Source organism: Mobula hypostoma, chromosome 9 (genome assembly GCF_963921235.1).
Source record: "Mobula hypostoma chromosome 9, sMobHyp1.1, whole genome shotgun sequence".
Classification (NCBI taxonomy): Eukaryota; Metazoa; Chordata; class Chondrichthyes; order Myliobatiformes; family Myliobatidae; genus Mobula; species Mobula hypostoma.
The window spans coordinates 18294323-18314800 of NC_086105.1; the positions used below are offsets into that span (position 1 = coordinate 18294323).

A 20478-nucleotide genomic window follows, 5' to 3' on the forward strand; every position below is an offset into this window, starting at 1 on the left:
GTTAGAATAATCTAGTTAAATAGAACCTGCTAAATCTTTACTGTTTAAGACCTTTATCCTAGTAAGTTTTAGTCAGTAAATTAGAAACAAGTTTCACAGAACTATGATAAAATATCAGCTACATGCAATTAAATACATTAAGATTTCACAAACTAAGCACTTATCATACAATTTAAATTTATATTCAATTAACTAAATCTTTCAACCACTTGGAACGGCAACATCAATTCAGACCAAACAAAAAAAATGAAGAGTTTGGTGCTGTGATAGAAAATTATAAATGTTGATTAGCTTTTAAGGTAGTGTAAATTTTATGTTGTCAATAAATTTCATGTTTTTAGTGCTGCAAAAGCATAAGTTCCTGGTGCAAATTTCAGGATTAGAAAGTTAATGTGTTTAGACAGCAGCACCATATATATTTATCAACAACTGATAGATATTTTATTATATATGCTAATTTGGTGGCATTTTTAACTAAACAAATAATGAGAAGAAAATCAGAAAAGTGAATTTCCAAGGGTGGAATAGGAGGGTCAGAGGATTGAATGTAACACTCTTTCTTAAGAGCAATCTAGGATCCATCTGCTTCCAGGACGGCGGTTGTTGATTTGCTATTATTGGGTATGACAGGAGCTGAGTGCACAGTATCACAATAATTATATCCAAATGTTATGCCATAAGCCTATGGGACCAGTATGAAAACATTCAGTGCATATGTGGGGGGCATTTATAGTATCTGCTCTGAAAGGAAACTTAAAACTACATGTCCTGTCCAACTACTAGCTTCTTTCCAGAGGAAAATTGGTGAAGCTATTGCTACTTATGTAGAGTATTGATCATTTGTTTGGTATATGTATACACTTTACATTGCTTCGTGCAGCAGAAGTTACCTGCAGCGATTTTAAAAGAGCATGAAAAATTTCTGCAGCCTCTCTTTCAGTATATCATGATGCAACTGGTGACATAATTTTCTGACAGCCTGCTTTACAATAAGGATACAGCTAAGACAAGTCTCCTCAGACTTAATCTCATATGTCCAGAGATTTTTTTTGGCAGAGGTCCCAGGGTGATATTAAGTACAGTCAAAATGTTGCAAGGATTGTTAAGTCTGCAATGCTGGCTCCTCATCTTAGTTTGCAGTATATTCAGAACACTATAAGGAATACCTACTGTCTTCAAATTCTGTCATTCAAAGCATTTAGTAACCAAGAACATCGAAACCAAAAGTCAGCAATGAAAATTGCAGAAAGGATGTTCCAGCAAAGCAAACAAAAATGTGTAACAGACTCCAGCAAGACAAAATTAAAATGCAAAAGTGAACACTTCAGATAAAAAGAGGTCAGAAAGAGTAGGTTAAGCAATTCTCTTGTACTTAGGTTGTGTGGGACTATGTGCAGAACATACCAAAGATATGGAATTCAAGTGAGATATTTACATGAGGTGAGAAATCAAGGCTGTAAATACCAGTCAAGATTGTCCTGCAATTTTTAGTTCCAAATCAGTCAATAAAAAACTAGAGGTTATTAAAGTGAGTCAGATGACTGGATTGACATTCTACAGGCAGATCAGTTTATAGGATCTGCGTTAACTGTTTTCACTACAATCTGTTCACTATGGCAAGAAGAGGCCGAGGTGAGGTAAGTAGGTAAGTTTATTTCTTATTTCTTTTTCTTATTTAACTCTTGAAAGAATAGGGGGTCTGTATGCAGGGCCAGTGTTCTGTTCTGGGTGAGTCAGATATGGCATTTCCAGGGGACTTCCAGCCTCCCCGATGGCCATAGCTGCATCCGGAGCATCGAGATGCAGCTTCTTAGAGACCATGTTAGGGAACTGGAGCTGCAGCTCGATGACCTTCAGCGTGACAGGATATGTGAGGAGGTGATGCGAGGGAGCTGCAGGGAGGTAGTCACCTCAAGGCTACAGGAGACAGGTATATGGTTGACTATCAAGAGAGTGAAGGGAAAACATCAGATAGTGGAGAGCATCCCTGTGGCCGTCCCCCTTAACAATAAGTACTCCATTTTGAGTACCGTTGGGGGGGGCGGGGGCAACCTACGTGGGGGAAGCAACAACAGCTGTACCTCTAGTCCTGTGGCTCAGAACAGCAGGGAACTGAAGGGGATGGCAGCAGTAAGACAACTTTATAGCCAGGGAGGGCAGACAGGCAATTTTGTGTAAGGGAAAAAACAACACAAATGGTAGTTTGCCTTCCAGGTGCCAGGTGCTGCCATGTTTCTAACTGCATCCACCATATCCTGAAAAGGGAGGGTGAGTAGCAGGAAGCTGAGGTACCTATTGGTACCAGCAACATAGGTAGAAAAAGAGAGGATATCTTGAAAACAGAATACAAGGAGTTGGGAAGGAAGCTGAGAAGCAGGACCTCAAGGGTAGTAATCTCGGGATTGCTGCCTGTGCCATGTGGCAGTGAGGAATAGAATGAGGTTGCAAATAAATGTCTGGCTGAAGAATTGGAGCAGGAGGCAGGAATTCAGATTTATGAATCATTGGAACCTCTTCTAGGGCAGGTGTGACCTGTACAGGAGGGAAATATTGCACTTGAATCGAAGGGGGACCAATATCCTTGTGGGCAGGTTTGATAGAACTGTCGGCAATGGTTTAAACTGATATGGCAAGGGTATGGGAACCAGCCTGATAGCTAAGGATGAGTCAGCAGGTTTATAAGTAGACAATGGGTGTAATATGAATGTAAGGAAGGACAAGCTAATGACTGGGTGCAAATACAGACAGAACAAAGAGTTAAATTGTACCACAGAGGCAAAATTCAAAAAGGCGAAGAATGCAGGACTGAAGGTGCTATATTTAAATGCAGATAGTATTCAGAATAAGGTGGATGAACTTGTGGTGCAATTAGAGATTGGTCAGCATCACTGAGTCATTGCTGAAAGGACGTCACAGTTGGGAGCTTAATATCAAAGCATATACTTTGTATTGAAAGGGCACGCAGGAAGGCATAGGCATTGGTGTGGCTCTGTTGGTAAGAGATGAACTTACATCCTTAGAAAGAGGTAACACAGGGTCAGAGACTGTTGAATCTTTGTGAGTGGAGTTAAGAAACTGCAAGGGTAAAAAACACTTTATGGGAATCATATACAGGCCTCCAAATAGTAGCCAAGATGTGGAGTTGATATTGTAAAGGGAGTTGGAAAATACATATAATAAAGGTAATGTCACAATTGTAAAGAGTGACTTCAATACGCAAGGGAATTGGGAAAATCAGGTTGGTGCCAGGTCACAAGATAGGGAATTTGTTGAAAGTTTATGAGATTTTGTTTTAAGAGCAGCTTCTGCTTAATCCAACTCTGGTAAAGACTATCCTAGAGTGGGTGTTGTGTAATAACCCGGATCTTATTAGGGAGCTTAAGATAAAGGTACCCTTTGGAGAAGTAATCATAATATGGTTGAATTCATACTACAAATGAGAGGGAGAAGCACATGTCATATGTACCAGTATTGCAATGAAATCAAGGGAATTATAGAGGCATGAGAAAGGCATTTGCTCACTATTATCATCTGATGAGTTAATTAATATGGTTCCCTTCCGATTTTGTTTAAACGGATGAGTTGGCGGATTGATGTTTTTCTTTTATGGAAACTTGTATGACGTATAGCTCCGGGGTTGTGCTACCAATGGTTTTTTTCTCAGTTTTTTTTTAGTTAGTAGGGTTTTTTTTCTTTCAAAAAATATTCTTTTTTTTCTTATTATTGATATATTGCTTAGCTTTGTTAATCAGTTATTTGCTAATTTAATTCTTTATTATATATATTGACATACTGACTTGATTACCTTAATGTATTTTTTGTTGATCTTTAATAATAATTAATAAAAAAGATTTTAAAAATGAAATTAAATGAGAAAGGAGTGTGTCCAGATGGATTGTAGGGGGATAGTGGCATGGATGACAGAGATAGCTGAAGTTTCTGGGAATAGTTCACAGGGCACAGGATAGATATATACCACAGCAGAAAAATGTTTCAAATGATAGGGGTAGGCAACCGTGGCTAGCAAGGGAAGTTAGGGACAGCGTAAAAGTCAAGGAAAGGGCATATAATGTAGCAAAAGTGAGTAGGAAGTTGGATAATTGGGAAGTTTTAAAAATCCAATGAAAGGCAACTGAAAAGCCATAAGAGAAAAGATGAAATACGAGTGCAAATTAGCCAATAATATAAAGCAGGATACTAAAAGCTTTTTCAGTTATATAAAAAGTAAAAAGTGGATGAGATTTAATATTGGACCAATGGAAAATGATGCTGGTAAGGTAGTAACACACATCAAAGTTGCTGGTGAACGCAGCAGGCCAAGCAGCATCTATAGGAAGAGGCGCAGTCGACGTTTCAGGCCGAGACCCTTCGTCAGGACTGGTAGTAATGGGGGACAAAGAAAAGGCAGATGAACTTAATGAGTACTTTGCATCAGTCTTCACTGTGGAAGACACTACCAGTGAGCCAGAGGTCCATGAGTGTCAGGAAGCAGGAGTGAGTGCCATTGCTATTACAAAGGAAAAGTGCTAGGCAAACTCAAAGGTCTTATGGTGGATAAGTCATCTGGACGAGATGGACTACGTCCCAGTGTTCTGAAAGAGGTTGCTGAAGAGATAGCAGATGCATTGGTTATGATCTTTCAAGAATCACTTCATTCTTGCATGGTTCTGGTGGAATGGAAAATTGCAAATGTCACTCCACTCTACAAGAAGGGAGAAAGGCAAAAGAAAGGAAATTATACACCAGTTGGCCTAACCACAGTGGTTGGGAAAGTGTGGGATCCATTATTAAGGATGAGATTTTGGGGTACTTGGAGACTAATGATAAAATAAGTCAAAGTCATCATTGTCTCTATAAAGGAAACTGACAAATCTGTTAAGAGTTCTTTTGAGGAAGTAACAAGCAGGGTGGACAAAGGAGAGGCAGTGGTTATCATTTACTTGGATTTTCAGAAGGTATTTGATAAGGTGCTACACATGAGGCTGCTGAGCAAGATAGGAACCCACTGCAGGAAAGGTACTGGCATGGATAACAGCTAAGATAATGGCTGTCCGACAGGAGGCAGCGAGTGCGAATAAAGGGGGCCTTTCCTGATTGACTGCCAGTGACTAGCGGTGTTCCTCAGGGGTTAGTATTGGGACTGCTACTTTTCACATTGTCAGTGATTTAGATAATGGAATTGACAGTTTTGTGGCAAAGTTTGTGTTGATACGAAAATAGGTGGAAGAGTAGGTAGTGATTAGGAAGCAATGCAATTGCAGTAGGACAGACAAATTGGGAGAATAGGCAGAAAAGTGGCAGATGGTATACAGTGTTGGGAAATGTATGATAATGCATTTTGGTAAAAGGAACCAATGTGCAGACTATTATCTAAATGGGGAGAAAATTCAAACATCAGAGGTGCAAAGGGACTTAGGAGTCCTCGCGCAAGACTCCCAGAAGGTTAATTTACAGGTTGAATCGGTGATAGAGAAGGCAAATGCAATGTTAGCATTCATTTCAAGAGGAATAGAATACAAAAACAAGGAGATAATGCTGAGGCTTTATAAGACAGTAGTCAGACTGCAATTGGAGTATTACGGTTTTGGGCCCCATAACTCAGAAAGGATGTGTTGTCATTGGAGAGAGTCCAGATGAGGTTCAATGATAATATCAGGAATGAAGGGGTTAACATGAGGAGCGTTCGGCAGCTTTGGGTCTGTATTCACTGGAAATTGGAAGAATGCAGAAGGATCTCATTGAATGTTAAAGGACTAGATAAAGGAGAGGATGTTTCCTACTGTGGGGTTTCCAGAACTAGAGGGCACAGCCTCAAAATTGAGGAGCAACCCTTTAGAACAGAAGTAAGGAGGATTTTTTTTTTAGCCAGAGTAGTGAATCTGTGGAATGCTTTGCCACAGACCGCTGTGAAGGCCAAGACCGTGGGTATATTTAAAGCAAAAATTGATAATTTCCTGATTGGTCAGGGCATCAAAGGTTATGGTGATAAAGCAGGTGTATGGGGTTGAGTGGGATCCAGGATCAGTCATATTGGAATGTCAGAGCAAACTCGATGGGCTGATTGACTTAATTCTGCTCCTATGTCTTATGGTCTAATCTCCATCGAAACATAAAAACATAGAAAACCTACAGCATAATACAGACCCTTCGGCCCACAAAGCTGTGCTGAACATGTCCTTACCTTAGAACTACCTAGGGTTACCCATAGCTCTCTATTTTTCTAAGCTCCATGTACCTATCCAGGAGCGTCTTAAAAGACCCTATCGTTTTCGCCTCCACCACAGTCGCCGGCAACCCATTCCATGCACTCACCACTCTCTGCGTAAAAAAAACTTACCCCTGACAGCTCCTCTGTACCTACCTCCAAACACCTTAAAACTATGTCCTCTCGTGCTAGCCATTTCAGCCCTGGGAAAAAGCCTCTGACTATCCACACAATCAATGCCTCTCATTATCTTGTACAGCTCTAGCAGGTCAACTCTCATCTTCCGTCACTCCAAGGAGAAAAGGCCGAAAACTGTATTAATAATAGAATATTAAGTACACAGACGTGTCCAAGAGTTTAACTTTAAAAGAAGGGGGAAAGACTGAATTAAAAAGTTAAATAGCAGCATGAAGCTGTTGGTTGTGATTGGCTTTTTATATAAGTACGATGTATATCATAACACAGAAATGCAGTTAGTAGTCACTTGCAAGAAGTACAGTACATTGTAGTAAAACCAGCATCTACTGGATCTAGAGCTTTCCCACAGTATATGATGAATAAACTCTCCTCAAGCTTCCAGCTGAGTACAAGTATAGATTTTAATCGATTTTTCGATGACAAACACTGCCATCTTCATCTGGGATGATACCCAGGCATGTCTAGTCCAATGGTATATATACGTCAGCAACACACACAAAATGCTGGAGGAACTCAGCAGGCCAGGCTGCATCTATGGAAAAGAATACAGTCGACATTTCAGGCCTAGACCCTTCTCCAGCTCTGCTGAAGGGTCTCGACCCAAAATGTCAACTGCATTTCAAGTGCGGCTTAAATACAATAGGGTCTTTTAAGGGACTTTTGGATAGGTACATGGAGCTTAGAAAAATAGAGGGCTATGGGTAACCCTAGTAATTTCTAAGGTAGGGACATGTTCGGCACAGCTTTGTGGGCTGAAGGGCCTGTATTGTGCTGTAGGTTTTCTATGTTTCTAAATGAGAGACAAATGGATAAGGGAATTGCATAGGCAGTGAACCCTGCGGAAAGCAGGAAGTGGAGAGGAGAGAAAGATGTGTTTGGTGGTGGGATCCAGATGGAGGTAAATTCCTCCACTTTCGTGATGAGGCCACACTTAGGTTGGAGGAACAACACCTTATATTCCGTTTGGGTCGCCTCCAACCTAATGGCATGAACATCGATTTCTCAAACTTCCAGTAACGCCTACACCCACTCCCATCCCCTTTTGCCTCTTTCATGTTATCTCCTTGCCCGCCCATCACCTCCCTCTGGTGCTCCTCCCCCCACTCTTTTTCTTTCTTCCATGGTCTTCTGTCTCTTTCACGAATCAACTTCCTAGTCCTTTACTTTATCCCTCCCCCTCCAAGTTTCACCTATCGTCTGGTGTTTCTCTCTTTCCTCCTCCCAACTTTCAACTCTACCTCTCAGCTTTTTTTCTCCAGTCCTGCCAAAGGGTCTCAGCCCAAAACATCAACAGTGCTTTTTTTCCATAGATGCTGCCTGGTCTACTCAGCTCCTCCACCATTTTCTGTGTGTGGCTTGGATTTCCAGCATCTGCAGGTTTTCTCTTGTTTGTGATTGGACATTTTACAATGACCAATTAACCTACTCATTGGTAGGTCTTCGGACTGTGGGAGGAAAACTGAGGACCCAGAGGAAATCCGCACATTCCTTACAGATGATGTCAGGATTGAGCTCTGAACTTCAATGCCTTTAGCTGTAATTGCGTGCTAACCCCTACACTACTGCAGTGCCCCACGTATCAAAACATTTTATTCCTTGTTCATCCTATAAGAAAAATAGAAATCAAAGTAAATGTCTTACTCTCACAACATCTGATTATTTCATAAATAATATTGTAACCCATTCGTGGAGGACCTCAATAGTGTATTATTATATCTCAACCAAAGAAAACTCTCATCCTTTGCTGTATTGGATGTTGATAACATGACGTAGTATATATCTAGACAATTTTCCACCACTATAAAAGATTGGAGAAATACAAACTAGTTAAAGACCACTGGTCTCTAATTTTCGCAATGTAATCAGAAGTCACTGTAGAAAGAATTTACCTAGATTAAATTGCAACCATTTTCCAATGTCTTCAATTTACATTCTATAATTTCCCTTACACAGATAAGTGTTTGTATGTCCATTGCCTGTGATAGTTAATTTGCATTTCTGCATTCAAAGCATAATTACTTTCTGTCCAATGCCTGCAGAGATGTGTGAGGAAAAATTGGTCTTGATAGTGAAGGATGTCAACAGCACTAGAAGGCAACCTAAATTTACTGGTGCTGTTGACATCCTTCACTTTACTTTAAAGATCTATGAGGACAAGATCTTTAAAGTAATAAGACACAATAAAATGAGGAACAAAGTAAGAAGCATCGTTAACAGTAGAGGATGTTAGAATCACTAATGGTGTTCAAAATATTACTGGTGTTCAATCTATGTCCTTCTACTAGAAATAAGGTACTGAACAGCACTTCAGAACTGTGGTAAAGAGCTACATACGATAATGATAGTGGTCCAGATTTTGTGTAGTAGGGTAACAAAGTTTAACCATTTATTATTCTCTTTCTATACCCCATCTCTGGTTTCAATTTTAGACTTTAGTTCTATTATGTACATCTCTGCAACTCTTCAGTAAGATAGTTACACACCTTCATGACAGAAATAATACCTCCAGAACCTTCAGTTCTAGTGTAACATTCTGTATTCATGAATAATTTGACTTCTGCAAGATACATTCAAATACTACATTAACACAGCATACACTGCAACATTTATACATAAGGGAAAATGAATAATTTAGACAATGTACAAAGAACAGTAACTGTTCATTGTTTATGGTCGAGTAATTCTTACTGGTAAATTTATTTCGATATTGCATCCTATATGTTAAAATATTCCAATAAACAACCCACAGTTTATTAACTTCACAGAAGTGATATAACTTTTAGGTTTTTTTTTGAACCAAGCATTCATCCACCTATTCATAATTTTTTAACTTTGCCAAAATAATCAAATCCTGTCTTTAATTACAGATTCAAATAAATGTATTTTAATTGCCCGAATAATTTTATAGTCTTGCTAAATCTGTCAATATTTGATAAATGTCACTGTTGAGGGCTGTATCAAAGGCAGTGATGAATCAGCAAAAAGGAGGCAGATTAAAAATTTGGCTGAGTGGTGTGTTAACAACCTCGCGCTCAAGACCAACGAGACCAAGGAACTGATTGGGAGAGGGAAACCAGAGGTCTGTGAACCAGTACTCATCAGAGGATCAGAGGTGGAGAGCGTCAGTACCTTCAAATTCCTGGGTGTCACTATTTCAAAGGACTCATCATATAAATATAATCGTAAAGAAAGCACCTTTACAATTGTGTCTTTACTTCCTCAGGAGTCTACAGATTTGGCATGTCATCAAAAGTTCTATAGATGTGTGCTGACTGGGGGCATTACGGCCTGGTATGGGAAGACTAATGCCTTTGAACAGAAAATCCTGCAAAAGATAGTGGATTCGGCCCAGTACATCACGCAAGCAGCTCTCTCAACTATTTCCCTACATGAATCATTGTCGTAGAAAAGCAGCATCCTTCATCAAAGATCTTCACCACCCAGGCCATGCTCTTTTCCCACTGCTGCCATCAGGTCAAAGGTACAAGTGCCTCAGGATTCACACCACCAGGTCAAGAACAGTTACTATCCCTCAACCATCAGGCTCTTGAAGGAAAGAGGATATCTACACTCACTCTATTTCTGGTGTTCCCACAACCAATGGTCTCACTTTAAGGACTCTTTATCGTGTTATTTCATTCTCACTTTATTTATTGCTATTTATTTACATTTGCATTTGCATAGTTTGTTGTTCATTGATCCTTTTAAGGTGACTGTTCTATAGATTTGCTAAGTATGTCTGCAAGAAAAATAATCTCAGGGTTGTATGTGGTGACATGTATATACTCTGATGATAAACTTTACTTTGAACTTTTTTGAACTTTGAATAAATACGTAATTGCTGTTTTACCTGAAAATGAATGAAAGAAAGAATATAGGTTCCAAAATATTGATTTTTTGCATAAAGTATTACTGTTGGCAGATAAGCAAAGTGATTAAACGATTCAATTCTGTTAAATACTTGCTTTAGTCAATTATGGTGCCCATGTATTCACTTAATTCGCAGAATTACTAAACTACTTATCACTGTGTTAGCTGTGTTTTATTGACTCTGAGTTGATCTATTAGATGAATGTTTCACAAATTAGTAGAGGTGGGGGAGGGGGGAGGAGAGGAAATCCAACCATATTTTGTTTTTGGCTTGTAACATGAGACACAGATGCTAAAATATAAACAGATTTCGTTTATTTTGATGTATGTTTGAACTTTATGTCATAAAAAAGTTCAAAATAAATTTATTATCAAAGCATTATTATGTCTCCCTGAGATTCATAGTTGTTTTCATCAAAACATCATAGAAAGTTTCATGAAATAAATTCCTAAAGTTTGAATTATTTAACTCCCAAATAAATTTCAAATTGCAATCCAAACAACTGGAATGGACTAAGTCAAACTATAAGCCACCATGATAATTCTGAAAAGAATATTAACAAAAAGCACTGTATGCTTTTATATGCCCATTCATATAAATAGTAGCTGGGTTGTACTTTGACAGCCTCAGCAACCACCAAATGAATATGAACGGCTACTTAAATAAAATAAAACATTAAATTGTTTGCAACTTGACTGGAGATAAGGAGAAGCTAAACGATAGGCACGTCAGAAATACTGGCAAATTGGGAAATTAATACAGGGCACAATGACAAGACAAATACTATAGGCTCCAACCTTCTACTACAATGTCAGATCAGTTAAAGGTCACAGGTAGTTAAACAACCAGAGTAAAAATTTAAATACAGCACAAGCAGATTAATCTGCAAAATACGTTTTTAAACTGATTTCAATGCAAATGTTAAATAAAAGGGCAGCGGATCTAACTCCCAGGTTTTCCATGCTGGTGAATTGAACATTACTCCTAGGTGCTTCTAAATACAACAAATGAGGTGGATGGTGCACAATGCCAAGGTATGAAAGTGGTGGTGAGGTACCTTCTTGAACTATTGCATTCCTTCCGGTGAACGTACACCACAGGAATATGGGGTAGGAACTCCAGAATTTTAGAGACAACAATGAGGGACAGGCCATACCTTTCCAAGCATGAGGAAGTGTGCAGATGCTGGAAGTCCAAAGCAACACACACAATATGCTGGAGGAACTCAGCAGGTCAGACTGGATTTATGGAAAAGTGTAAAGAGTTGAGCAGGTGGCTGGCAAAGGTCAAGGGTTGGAGAGGAAAGAATCCGATCGGAGATGAGAGTGGACCATAGGAAAAAGAGAAGGAGGGTCCCAAGGGTAAGAAATAGGCAGATGAGAAGAAATGAAATGTCAGAGTGGGGAATAGAGGAAGGGGAGAGGAGGAAATTTGTTCACCGGAAGGTAAAATCGATATACATGCCATCAGGCTGCAGAGTACCCAGATGGAATATAAGGTGTTGCTCCTTCACCCTGAGGGTAGCCTCATCTCAACACAAGAGGAGACTGTGAATCGACACTTCGGAACAGGAATGGAATCCAAGGAAGGATAATGAGGGAAACCTGCAGAGAGTTACATTCCGTGCATCTGCTGTCCTGCTGTCTTTTGGCGGTAGTTACCGTGGGTTTAGGAGATGATGTCAGCATAGCTTGGGCTGCACTGCATCTCGTATATTCATGGAAGAAGTAATGAATACTTAAGGTGGTAGACGGGATGCCTACTAGGTGGTTTGTTCTGACCACATGATGTTTCCTTATAGAACAGTACAGTACAGGAACAAGCCCTTCAGTCCACAGCGTCCTTGATGACTATGATGGTTCTTGAAAGTTGTTGGTTCTGTGCTTATCCAAGCAAATGAAGTGAATGTGCTATCCAGTTTTTGATTTGCACCTTCAATGGTGGTAAGAAGAGATGAATCACTTGTTGCAGGGTACAGAGCCTCTGACCTGCCAACTTGTCTCGTTAATAAAGGATTTTGATGGTTGGGAGTTAATGATAATAATGTGATTAAGTATCAGTGGCAAGTGGTTGAACAAGCAATTGTTAGAGATGACCACTACCTGCCACTTTCATGGCCAAAATGTTAACCGCCACTTTCCAGCCTATACCTGAATGATGTCTAAATCTTGATGGACATTGGCCAAGGAAAAGGAACTGCAAATGGAATTAAGCTGTCATCAGTGAACATTCCCACTTCTGGCACTTTGATAAAGGAATGTCACTAGTGAAGAGGTTGCAGATAATTGGGCCAAGAAAATTCCTCTGAAGCGCATTTGCAGTGAAGACCTGAGGCTGGGTTGGTTAACCTATGAATATTGCAAACACTTTCCTTTTCGAGGAGGTTCTAACCACTGAAGCATTTTCCTTTTGAAGTACATTGGATTTCACTTTCATCGTGGTGTCTTGATATTGCATAGTCAAAAGTTATCTTAATGTCAAAGGCAGTTACTTTCACTTTATCTCCAGAGCTTCACTCTTCGATCAATGCTTGAACCAAGCTGTAATGAAATTTGGAAACCCAAACTGAGCATAGGTTCAGTTTCACTGAATCACAGAGACACAGCATAGAAATGGGTTAATGTGACCGTGAGTATCCTTCTGTATTATCAAAGTTGCTGGTGAACGCAGCAGGCCAAGCAGCATCTATAGGAAGAGGCGCAGTCGACGTTTCCGGCCGAGACCCTTCGTCAGGACTAACTGAAGGAAGAGTGAGTAAGGGATTTGAAAGCTGGAGGGGGAGGGGGAGATGCAAAATGATAGGAGAAGACAGGAGGGGGAGGGATGGAGCCGAGAGCTGGACAGGTGATAGGCAAAAGGGGATACGAGAGGATCATGGGACAGGAGGTCCGGGAAGAAAGACGGGGGGGGTGACCCAGAGGATGGGCAAGAGGTATATTCAGAGGGACAGAGGGAGAAAAAGGAGAGTGAGAGAAAGAATGTGTGCATAAAAAGGAGTAACAGCTGGGGTACGAGGGGGAGGTGGGGCCTAGCGGAAGTTAGAGAAGTCAATGTTCATGCCATCAGGTTGGAGGCTACCCAGACGGAATATAAGGTGTTGTCCTCCAACCTGAGTGTGGCTTCATCTTTACAGTAGAGGAGGCCGTGGATAGACATGTCAGAATGGGAATGGGATGTGGAATTAAAATGTGTGGCCACTGGGAGATCCTGCTTTCTCTGGCGGACAGAGCGTAGATGTTCAGCAAAGCGGTCTCCCAGTCTGCGTCGGGTCTCACCAATATATAAAAGGCCACATCGGGAGCACCGGACGCAGTATATCACCCCAGTCGACTCACAGGTGAAGTGATGCCTCACCTGGAAGGACTGTTTGGGGCCCTGAATGGTGGTAAGGGAGGAAGTGTAAGGGCATGTGTAGCACTTGTTCCGCTTACACGGATAAGTGCCAGGAGGGAGATCAGTGGGGAGGGATGGGGGGGACGAATGGACAAGGGAGTTGTGTAGGGAGCGATCCCTGCGGAATGCAGAGGGGGGGGAGGGAAAGATGTGCTTAGTGGTGGGATCCCGTTGGAGGTGGCGGAAGTTACGGAGAATAATATGTTGGACCCGGAGGCTGGTGGGGTGGTAGGTGAGAACCAGGGGAACCCTATTCCTAGTGGGGTGGTGGGAGGATGGAGTGAGAGCAGATGTACGTGAAATAGAGGAGATGCGTTTAAGAGCAGAGTTGATAGTGGAGGAAGGGAAGCCCCTTTCTTTAAAAAATGAAGACATTTCCCTCGTCCTAGAATGAAAAGCCTCATCCTGAGAGCAGATGCGGCGGAGACGGAGGAATTGCGAGAAGGGGATGGCGTTTTTGCAAGAGACAGGGTGAGAAGAGGAATAGTCCAGATAGCTGTGAGAGTCAGTAGGCTTATAGTAGATATCAGTGGATAAGCTGTCTCCAGAGACAGAGACAGAAAGATCTAGAAAGGGGAGGGAGGTGTCGGAAATAGACCAGGTAAACTTGAGGGCAGGGTGAAAGTTGGAGGCAAAGTTAATAAAGTCAACGAGTTCTGCATGCGTGCAGGAAGCAGCGCCAATGCAGTCGTCGATATAGCGAAGGAAAAGTGGGGGACAGATACCAGAATAGGCACGGAACATAGATTGTTCCACAAACCCAACAAAAAGGCAGGCATAGCTAGGACCCATACGGGTGCCCATAGCTACACCTTTAGTTTGGAGGAAATGGGAGGAGCAAAAGGAGAAATTATTAAGAGTAAGGACTAATTCCGCTAGACGGAGCAGAGTGGTGGTAGAGGGGAACTGATTAGGTCTGGAATCCAAAAAGAAGCGTAGAGCTTTGAGACCTTCCTGATGGGGGATGGAAGTATATAAGGACTGGACATCCATGGTGAAAATAAAGCGGTGGGGGCCAGGGAACTTAAAATCATCGAAAAGTTTAAGAGCGTGAGAAGTGTCACGAACATAGGTCGGAAGGGATTGAACAAGGGGTGATAAAACAGTGTCGAGATATGCAGAAACGAGTTCGGTGGGGCAGGAGCAAGCTGAGACAATAGGTCAGCCAGGACAGGCAGGTTTGTGGATCTTGGGTAGGAGGTAGAAACGGTAAGTGCGGGGTGTGGGAACTATAAGGTTGGTAGCAGTGGATGGGAGATCCCCTGAGCGGATAAAGTCGTTGATAGTGTGGGAGACAATGGCCTGGTGCTCCTTGGTGGGGTCACGATCGAGGGGTAAATAAGAGGAGGTATCCGCGAGTTGTCGCTGTGCCTCGGCAAGGTAGAGGTCAGTACGCCAGACTACAACAGCACCCCCCTTATCAGCGGGTTTAATAATAAGGTTAGGATTAGTGCGGAGGGAGTGGAGAGCAGAGCGTTCCGAAGGAGTGAGGTTGGAATGGGGACAAGGTGCGGTGAAGTCGAGACGGTTGATGTCCCGTCGGCAGTTGGCAATAAAGAGATCCAGAGCAGGCAGAAGACCAGAGCGGGGTGTCCATGAAGAAGAGGAGGGTTGAAGACGGGAGAAGGGGTCATCGGTGGGGGTGGAAGAGTCCTTGCCGAAGAAGTAGGCTCGGAGACGGAGACGGCGGAAGAAAAGTTCCGCATTGTGGCGAACACGGAACTCGCTGAGGTGTGGGCGAAGGGGGACAAACGTGAGGCCCTTACTGAGAACAGAGCGTGTGTGGCCACACATTTTAATTCCACATCCCATTCCCATTCTGACATGTCTATCCACGGCCTCCTCTACTGTAAAGATGAAGCCACACTCAGGTTGGAGGAACAACACCTTATATTCCGTCTGGGTAGCCTCCAACCTGATGGCATGAACATTGACTTCTCTAACTTCCGCTAGGCCCCACCTCCCCCTCGTACCCCAGCTGTTACTCCTTTTTATGGACACATTCTTTCTCTCACTCTCCTTTTTCTCCCTCTGTCCCTCTGAATATACCTCTTGCCCATCCTCTGGGTCACCCCCCCCCCGTCTTTCTCCCTAGGCCTCCTGTCCCATGATCCTCTCGTATCCCCTTTTGCCTATCACCTGTCCAGCTCTCGGCTCTATCCCTCCCCCTCCTGTCTTCTCCTATCATTTTGCATCTCCCCCTCCCCCTCCAGCTTTCAAATCCCTTACTCACTCTTCCTTCAGTTAGTCCTGACGAAGGGTCTCGGCCTGAAACGTCGACTGCGCCTCTTCCTATAGATGCTGCTTGGCCTGCTGTGTTCACCAGCAACTTTGATGTATGTTGCTTGAATTTCCAGCATCTGCAGAATTCCTGTTGTTTACTTCTGTATTATTCCTGTTTTTCAGCACTTGGCTTCTACACCTAGGTGATTCAAGGGCTGGGCTAGACATTTCTTAAATGCTGTTTGCAATTCTGCTTCCAGTACCTGGAGTGTAGTGGATTCCTGGTACCCACCACTCTGGATGAAAAGAAGTCCCATTCAGATCCCCTCTTTACCCTTGCCCCAAGTCAATGCCCTCTAACTTTATTCACCTCTGAAAACAGGAAAGGTTCTTGCAGTCTACCATATCTGTATCCCACAATTTTAGAAATTTCCACATCGGGGAAAAAGGGAAATATAGCCTCTTCTCATGGGTGAAATACTTTAATTCTCATAAATTAGTATTGGTTATTGGCAAGTTAGTCTTACTTGATAGCAACTTGATGTCTACCATCACCCTGTTGATGAAGAAGAGTAGACCATGTGATCAATAATTCGCAGGTGAAATCCCTTTCTAGCTTTTTGTGAACAGGGCACATTTGGACAATTTTCCACAAAGGTGGGTAGATGCAAGTACTATAACGTTTTAGGACTGCTTTGGTAGATTCCTAACAAGTTCTGGAACACATGTCTTCAGAAGAACACCTAGGATTTTAGCTGGTCCCTTTGCTTTTGCAATATCAATGCTTTCAGCCCTTTCATGATTAAACAAAGTGAATTTAGTTGGCTGGATACTAGTTTCTGTAATGGTGGGGATATCCAGAAAGGAACTCATTGAGTCACTTACTTAGCTACAGCGTGGAATAGGCCCTTCCAGCTGTTTAAGCCATGCTGCCCAGCAACCCCCGATTTAACCCTGGCCTAATCACAGGATAATTTACAATGACCAATCAGCCTACCAGAAGGTACATCTTTGCATCACGAGAGGAAACCAGAGCACCAAGAGCAAACAGTGGGAATGTACAAACCCTTTACAGGAATTGAACCTGGGTCACCTATACTGTAAAGCATTGTGCTAACCAGTATGCTACCATGCCACTCAATGACCTTAGCTTGCTTTCAACAGTCTAGATGCACATCGCTGCTTGCCAAACCCACATAAGAATAAATTAAAACTTTGTCACTTGTGCTCATCTTTGGACAACCTACTGACATTAGATAGAAAGTGCAAACACACAGTACTTCTAAGTTCATTAAGACCAAAAGTAGGTGTCACGCCAGTCATGAGGTTTAGATGTGAGCATTAAGAGGGCCTGCCACCCAAAAAGGCACAGTGACAAACTAGTAGTTGGACAGGAACAAAATATTACACTTCCTTGTTCCCCATTTCTGTCAGGAAGCAGCTTTATACCCCCCTACTACACTGAAATCAATGGCAGTAATACAAATCCCTCTATATTTTTGAGCTGGACAAATGTATGCTAAGCTCAACTAAATACTTCAAAGTTCAGACACTGCAGAAAATATGGTACTGAATTTACACATCATGTGGTTCCACAAATAAACATTTTCTGATTGTTTTTCTCACTTTTAATTATGTTACAGAGGTTTAAAGCTCTAATCAAGGAAGCTAGTGGAAAATCATGCTCCTGGTGCTGGAGGTCCTTGTTTAAATGTCTTATTGAAAAAAGGCACCTTTTATAATACAGTATTCTAATACTTTGTCAGACAAGTTTACGTATCCACGAGTCTACAAACCTGAGCTCAGAAGGCACAAGTTCCAAACCTGAGCAAAGCTGGCACTTTATTGTTGTTCAGTAGGCATATCAAACTCAAAAACATAATTCCACTAAAAACCGTAAGATAAAGGAGCAAGCAGAATTAGGCTATTCATCCCACTGAAACAGCTCTGCCATTCAATCAAGGCTGTTTTCTCCCCCTCAACCCCACTCTCCCACCTTCTCCTGTAGCCCTTAATCCCGTTACCAGACAAGAACCTACCAATTTCTGCCTTAAACATACCGTATGACTTGGCCTCCACACCCATCTGCGGCAATGAATTCAACAGACGTACCGTCCTGAATGAAGAAATTCCTCCTTATCTCAGTTCTAAAGGACCTTTCCTTTATTCTGAGGCTTTGTCCTCAGATCCTAGATTCTTCAACTAATGGAAACATTCTCCATGTGTCCACTCTATCCAAGCCTTTCTTCATTAAGTTTCAATGTGGTGCCCACTCAACTTTCGGAGCTCTGTCAAATAAAAGCACAAAACTATCAAATGCTCCTCATGCATTAAGCCTTTCATTCCCAGACCCATTCCTCTGAACCTCCACTGGACTCTCTCCAGGACTAACACATATGTCCTTGGGTGTGAGGCCGAAAATTGCTCACAATATTCCATATGTGGTCTGAACAATCACTTGCAAAGCCTCAACAGTATATCCTTGCTTTTACATTCCAGTCCTCTCAAAGTGAATGCTAACACATTCATTTATCTTCAGGTATTGCTGGCATAATGATATAGGAACAGCGTCTTGGGAAAAGGTACAATTTGATTTCTGTCTCAGTTTCAAGCATTTTCTAATGAGTAAGATAAGATCACAAGACATAGGAACAGAATCCATTTCATCATAGCTAATCCTGGAACCCACTCAACCCATACACCTGCCTTCTCACCATATCCTTTGATGCCTTGACCAATCAGGAAACTATCAACATCTGCTTTCAATATACCCACAGACTTGGCCTCCACCGCAGTCTGTGGCAGAACATTCCACAGATTCACTACTCGCTCGCTAAATAAAATCCTCCTTATCTCTGTTCTGAAAGGTCACCCTCAATTTTGAGGCTGTGCCCTCTAGTTCGGCATACCCCCACCAGAGGAAACTTACTCTCCACATCCACCTTATCCAGTCATTTCAACATTCAGTAGGTTTCAATGAGAATCCTCCCCCACCCGCACATTTTTCTAAATTCCAGTGAGTACAGTCCAAAGCAGCCAATGCTCCTCATATGTTAACAGCTTTATTCCCAGAATCATCCTCGTGAACCGCCTCTGGACTCTCTCCAATGACAACACATCCTTTCTGAGATATGGTGCCCAAAACTATTGACAATACTCCAAATGCGGCCCGAGTAGTATCTTATAAAGACTTAGCATTATCTCCTTGCTTTTATATTCTATTCGCCTTGAAATAAATACCAACATTGCAGTTGCCTTCTTTACCACAGATTCAACCTGCAAGTTAACCTTCTGGGAGTCTTGCAAAAGGACTGCTAAGTCCCTCTGCACCTCTGATGTTTGAATTTTCTCCCTATTTAGATAATACAGTCGGCCCTCCTTATCCGCGAGTTCCGCATGCGTGACTTCAACCAACCACGAATCGAGAAAACCCGCAAGTGCTCTTCCAGCACTTGCTGTTCAAGCATGTACAGACTTTTTTTTCTTGTCATTATTCCCTAAACAATACAGTATAACAACTATTTACATAGCATTTACATTGTATTAGGTATTATAAGTAATCTTGAGATGATTTAAAGTATATGGGAGGATGTGCGTAGGTTATTGTGGATCGGGATCGGAAAAAAACCGGAAGTTCTCTTACTTAGTAAGTCAGAACAGGTACATCCGATATTATTTAGCATCAGTTAGTCAAACATTTGTCTTAGTATATAGTATATATTTTACCTTTCTATGCATATAAAACACTTAAGAAATGTATATTTCAGTGCCAGGTCGGGAACAGAAGTTCCCGAGTTTGATCCAGTGACAGACCGCTCACGAGTGCGCTCTCCATCCCTGCCGGGTTGATGCGAAGGATCAAAAACTCAAAACCCCAAAACCCAATAATTAAATCACTGTGTTGCTTAGTAATAATTGTAGCTTTAATTGGGCAGGGCCTTTCCAATTTTCTCCTTTAAAATTGTTCTGATCTTTGACCGACTGTAGCCTAACACTTTTCCAATGACTGATGGCGTTTCACCTCTTTGGTTGCTTTATTATTTCCACTTTATTTCAATCGTGATCGTGATTATTTTTGTGACCAGAAACAATGCGGATTCAGAGCTCCGCCGTACTGAGACAGGTTAAATAAGGTCCAGGGTTCCGCTGGGTCCTAAGGTCCACCGCATGGAGACAGGTTGAATAAGGGACTTGAGCATTCACGTTTTCTGGTATCTGCAAGAGGTCCCGGAATCAATCCCTCGTGGATAAGGAGGGCCAGCTGTAGTTTGCACTTCATTTGTTTTACCAAAATATTTTATCATACATTTCCCAACACTGTATTCCATCTCCCACTTTTTTTTGCCCATTTTTCCAATTGGTCTAAGTCCTGCTGCAATCACATTGCTTCCTCAGTACTACCTACTCTTCCACCTATTTTCGTATCATCTTCAAACTTTGCCACAAAGCCATCAGTTCCATATCTAAATCTTTGACAAACAATTTGAAAAGAAGCGGTCTCAGTACTGACCCTTGAGGAACACAACTAGTCTCTAGCAGCCAACCAGAAAATGCCCCCTTTATTCCCTCTTGCTGCCTCCTGCCTATT

At 41.9% G+C, this 20478-nt stretch overlaps 1 protein-coding gene across 2 annotated transcripts in view; it reads right to left on the minus strand.

The window, feature by feature from the left end:
• The window catches only part of kcnd2 (potassium voltage-gated channel, Shal-related subfamily, member 2), a 395726-nt gene that overhangs the window by 358439 nt on the left and 16809 nt on the right, over window positions 1–20478 (minus strand). The gene's annotated exons all lie outside the window — the stretch shown is intronic.